The sequence below is a fragment of the Trachymyrmex cornetzi genome, unplaced genomic scaffold (genome assembly GCF_001594075.2).
Source record: "Trachymyrmex cornetzi isolate Tcor2-1 unplaced genomic scaffold, Tcor1.1 scaffold105, whole genome shotgun sequence".
In the NCBI taxonomy this organism is placed as follows: Eukaryota; Metazoa; Arthropoda; class Insecta; order Hymenoptera; family Formicidae; genus Trachymyrmex; species Trachymyrmex cornetzi.
In genome coordinates this window covers 66,300-72,258 of record NW_017295598.1, presented here as the reverse complement: position 1 = coordinate 72,258, position 5,959 = coordinate 66,300, and the positions used below count along the sequence as shown (strand labels likewise).

Here is a 5,959-nt window from a genome sequence, read left to right as displayed (position 1 = left end):
ACAGCGTGCTACGATGATTTTTGGAACGGTGTTGGCAGTACTGCCAGCGCTGACAAACAATTTTGGAACACAGCCTATATATAGGACTCTATATAAATACACAACCCCTCGCTTTCTCTCCTTTGACGACGCGACGCGTGACGCGCTCAGTGGAAACTCAGCCTAAGAATCAACTATGGATGGTCGCGTTCAGCAGACTCAACTGTTGTGGAGCAGATCCGTGAGCACTCGCTGCTATTGGTGTATTCTTCTAGATCATCCAATAGCAGTGAGTGCTCACGGATCTGCTCCACATCAGTTGAGTCTGCTGAACGCGACCTTTGACGCGACCAATATCGGCCTAGGACTCTACGCGGTACATTGTTAATCTAGTAACGTCATGGCTGCGATGCTATCAATGCCAGTATCGCAGTTAATACGGTAGCAAGATTCTAATCAATTCTAATCCAGCTAGCAGGAAAATAAGGCCCTGCGCACAATAAAGGAAATATTAGGAGCAGGAATAGATATTAAGATTTCAACATATCAGAAACCTTGAATTCCGATGTAACTGGTATCTGATAGGTTAAAATTTCAATATCTATTCCTGTTCCTAAAGGCTTAGGGCCTGCGCACAATAGAGGAACAAGAATTAGATATTAAGATTTCAACCTATCCAGAAACCGTGTATTCCGATGTAATCAGTTTCTGATAGGTTAAAATCTTAATATCTAATTCCTGTTCCTCTTTTGTGCTCAGGCCCTTAAACACAATAGATACAGGCAATAGGCACAGGCAACAGGGAATAACGAGCCGTTCAATCAGAGCTCTGGTGTGTAAGTTCGATATTATATCCCACAGTTCTGCTTGGAAGGCTCGTTATTCTCTGTTGCCTGTATCTATTGTGTTTAAGCCTGAATATTTCCTCTATTGTGCGCAAGGCCTAATGGTGCGGTCACAATAGAAGGAATAAGGAATTAGGAATAAGGAATAAAGATTCCAATCTATCAGAAACCGTGTATTCCGGTGTATCCGATATCTGATAGGTTGAAATCTTTATTCCTTATTCCTAATTCCTTATTCCTTCTATTGTGGCTGCACCTTAAGCATCGTGTGCCACACAGGCTTATGGCCACAGCACAGACTTTTGCATAACACATAACGCATAGTGCATAAGCGAATCAACTAATCAGAAGCTTTCCTTTCCTCTTATTCCATAATAAAGAAGAATTTCGATTGGTTGATTCCCTTATGCACTATGCATTATGCGTTATGCAAGAGTGTGTGCTGCGGCCATTAAGTTTATGGGCAATTTGGGCTGCGGTCCACTTAACGCTACAAACGCTTCGAAGCGTTTGATCGACCAATCAGAACAAAGATTTTTCAAATTGATCTCACTTAACGCTACAAACGCTTCGAAGCGTTTGATCGACCAATCAGAACAAAGATTTTTCAAATTAATCAATTTTACAAATTGACTAATCAAAAACGCTTCGAAGCGTTTGTAGCGTCAAATGGACCGCAGCCTTGGAGGAATTGGATTGGAGGAAAAAAATTGACTGGCTCACTTTGGCAGTTGACTGTTGTATTCGACATTCGGTACGAAGTTGATGTAAAAATTGTTTCATGTAATGAGAAAATGCATTCGAAAAAGATAAAGAAACTAAAACAAACACATGAAGAAGAAAAAATACAATCGTTGGAAAGTTTACTAAAAGTATTACGGTATGCCATAAAATTCCAAATGCATGTATATCTTTTATAGAAGAATATTTTTGGATTAGAGATAGAATATTGTTTGAGTCCAATAGTTTAAAGTTTGAATTGTACATACAAATGAACAGAAAGAAAAATTGTTCTAATCTTCATATAAACAATTGTATAAATTAACAGAAAGAAAAATTTTCTTGACGAAGAAGCAAGTGAATTTGTTGAGAGAGATTTTTGTCCAGTCCGGAAGAGTACTTGTTTAACAATGAGCGGCTTAGTGAGGACAGGAATGATGAAGATTGCCAATATAGTGATTACATTAAACAGTTTGCTGCAACATTATTTTTTTACTCACCGAAAGGCTACAATTATTGCAAGTAAATGTCACAAGTTGTAATATTTATTTACAATAGGTTTTGTATTTTTTTGCTGTTTTTTAAAATGATTTTTTATTTTAGTCATTATATTTCATTGATAGTAAACTTGATCTTGTAAAAAAATAAAGTTTACAATTATTTTACTTTAGTATATAGATAAGTCTTATGTGTATATAAATCTCATGAATTCAAACTAAATAGCTAATCATACAAATAAGAAATATTTGTAACTTTTCAGATCTATTCTTCATTTGCCACATGAAAGTATCATCAGAAATTGGACTTTGTCTTGTAGTGCAGAGCCTGGTTTTCTGTCAGATGTCTTCAAAGAGATATCTACATTCTCTAAAATTTCACGTCACTGTAATTTGGTTTTTCATTCTATGCCAGTTCGACAAGACACAATGTATGATTGGGAATCACACGAAGTTTTGGGCGACTGCAATTATGGCAATAAAATAACTCTTGAAGGTTGTGAAAGCAAAGCTACTGAAGTCTTTATTTTTTATGTTGGTTTCACTTAGAGACACATGGAAGTGGCCTGTGGGTTACTTTTTTATCAATAGAATAACTCCTTCAGTACAAGCAGAATTAATAAAAGCAGCATTAATTATGGCACAGCAATCTGGAATCAAGGTATGGAGTGTAACCTGTGAAGGAACTCCAGATGATTATTCTACAATGAAGTTGTTAGGTTGTAATTTGTATACATCAAATTATTCTGACTTAAAAACTACGTTTAAACATCCAAGCTCTGATTACGATGTATACCTTGTAACCTAACGTTTACCATAACATGACGTATGCCAGATTGGCATTATTTAGTCATAGAATTCTGAAATCTCCCACTGCACAGATAAAGTCGAGTCACATAACAAATTTATATCAACTTCAACTTAAACTGAATTCGAAGTTGTCAAATGAACGTACTTCTCTTATAAATTCTAAAGCAAACATTATTAAGATGGAACTAGCAGCACAAACGTTAAATTCTTCAACTGCTTCTGCTTTAGAATTTTTGAAATATTCTGAAGTAGAACAATTTAATGACTGTGCTGGTACAATCGAATTTATCAAGGCAATTGATGAAATATTTGACTTTTTAAACTCGCGTAATCCTTTTGGAAAGGGATTTAAAGAGCCAATTTATTATAATAATATAACTCGTGTACAAGAAAGGATTGAGGAAAAAATTCAATATTTGTATACTTTAAAGGACCGTGTCAATAATCGGTTGTATTGTATAAGAGGAGGATTTGTTGTAAACTTTGCTATTGCAGTAAAATCTATATTAAACATAGCCAAAAATATTTTATTAGAACCTTCTTTTAAATATCTTCTGACATATAGATTTAGTCAAGATCACTTAACACTTTTCTTTGCTCAAATGCGGCAGAAATACAAATTAAATGATTACTCAATGGTAATAGACTTTAAGCCTGCAATGAAAAGCTTTCTAATAAATAACTCGATTTCAACTTCGGGGAGTTGCGTCAGTTTTGATGTTGAAAATGACATAAGATTGAAATTAACATGGCCCAAGAACAAAAAAAATTATAAAAATTGGCATAATACGTATATGAATAGTGAATCTTGGGATGCTAGATTCGATGTCAATGATATTAACTTATTCCTTGATACCGATAATATTGAACTCTATCAAAATATTAATATAAATAACAATTTTCTTAAAGAAAATATTTTACATTACATAATTGGTTTTATTATAAAAAAACTTTTGCTGAGATTAACGTGTAAAGATTGCATTGCCAATATTATAAGAAAAGTCGGTGATAAGAAATTCAATTTTGCAATGCATACAATATTAATTTCTTTAAAAAATAATAGAGATTTAATGTATGCATCGCATGATGTTCTCAAAATTGTTTGTGCAGCTGAAACTGAATTCCTTATATTAATCAACGAAAGTAATAATAAATTATTGAAAAAAGATTCATTTCCAAAAATTGCGTATCGAGTGACACGCAAATATGCATTAGATGCAGATATATTTTGCAATAATGACGAATGCTTCGAAGAGTTAGAGGTAGGGATAGAGGTTCCACACCGCCTACAGTTAATAAATATTATCTGTCTAAATATTAGATGCAGATATATTTTGCAATAATGACGAATGCTTCGAAGAGTTAGAGGTAGGGATAGAGATTCCACACCGCCTACAGTTAATAAATATTATCTGTCTAAAATACTTAACACTATACTTAACACTTAGAATGTATTTACTTTCAAAGACAGTAAACTATGATCTTTTACGGTATAAAAATTATCTTTTACGATTAGCCAAAGACATGTAAAATTAATATTATTTAACCATATAAATCTTACTTGCCAATTTTTAATTTCATTTTCAATAATTTCTTTGAGAAATAAAAACATTTTGTTCTAAGCGTTAATTATTTTCATTTATGTTAGCAAGTATGAGATTGTCTGTTTGACAATTAGTAATGTGTTTCATGCTTCTTTATGTGAAAATATATTTTTTCTACAAAAAAAATTATTGTTTATTATTATTTTCTGCATCTTTAATACAAACATTTTTGTATTTATCAATTAAAGATCGGCAGGAGTGATAAGTTAACTCTTGACTCTGTACCTCATTTGCTACTGCAAGTACATATCTGTGTGTATACTCTATATTATTTTTGTTTCATAGAAGAAATATCTTACTTCTTCTGCTTATGAGATTTCAAAGTCTATTAAAGAGTAGGGTTTTGCAATTTCCATTCTTTTAAAACAATAAAGAAATTATCTGCACTATAGTGTAGATCAAGTGAGATATAAATTTCTGTTTTCTTTTTTTTTTTTTTTAAAAGATATTAGTTAATCTCTTGCTATAAATATAGTTAATCTCTTGCTGTAAAAGCAACGAGAAATATATTTAAGAAATCAATTAGAAATATAAAGTATCAAATATAAAATATATCATATTATATAGTTCATATTTTATATATACAGAGTGATCCAGACCAACCACAGGAGCTTGCATAGTATACGTATTTCTCATGAAAAACTGATAACGAATTCGGTCACTTGCATTACACTACAGTGCATACTAAAAGCTATTTTACATGAAATTAGCAAAGTTAAATGTAAAAGTGTTAAAATATTTTGAACGATTAACTATTTACTAATGATATTGTTAAATTATTTAACAAAATATATGTGTACCATTTCATTGCAAAGTTGATTATAATGTATCACTGCATTGAGATATTTTATATAAAGCAGCTTTTAATATGCACTAATCCAGTGCAATGCGAGTGATCAAATTCATTATGAATCGAAAATGTTAATAGCAAAATGTTGAGATGTCAATAGTTTTTGAATGGTGATGTCACGTCGTATGTAACGCTAGGCGAATTTTAGGAATTCTCGGTTCGACCCGGAGAACTCCAAATGTTGATTCAGCTATCGTTGGTAAGGCGATCCAGAATTCAACTATTTTTTCGTGGGACGTTGCCGTGAGGTTAAGGGAGTTAAAATCCCAAAATCCGTAGCCTGAGGGTAGATTGTCAATGTCCGCTGGTGGAAATCCTGGTTGGTTGATGCTTTTACTCGATGAGGAAGGGGATCTTTGATAGAACAGTCGTTGAATTATTGTAATAACTTGAGATTCGATAATATAACTTCTTTATTGTAAAGTAATATGTGGATATGATAAACCGAAAGCTTCAATTGACTGACGCGAAGACTAAGAGTTAAGCTGATCACCCAAGAGTCTCTCTCTGAACTCCGTATGGAAAAAAAGGCCGCTTTTGCGATGAGGGTGGCTGCTTTTATATTGTTACGAACAATGGGAAGTGACTCATAAGCGTTATTGTCTTGGAGGGGTCGTCTTCATGACCTTATATGGCAATGTTAAAATCGGATGA

The 5,959-nt window shown here is 33.0% G+C and overlaps 1 long non-coding RNA gene across 1 annotated transcript; it reads left to right on the top strand.

Annotated features, from left to right (window-relative positions):
• The first annotated feature begins 1,639 nt into the window (after positions 1-1,639).
• On the top strand, positions 1,640-2,380 carry LOC108759448 (uncharacterized). The gene is made up of 3 exons (XR_001940011.1): positions 1,640-1,704; positions 1,873-2,066; positions 2,305-2,380. It is a non-coding gene; the product is annotated as an uncharacterized LOC108759448 (long non-coding RNA).
• The last annotated feature ends 3,579 nt before the right edge of the window (positions 2,381-5,959 follow it).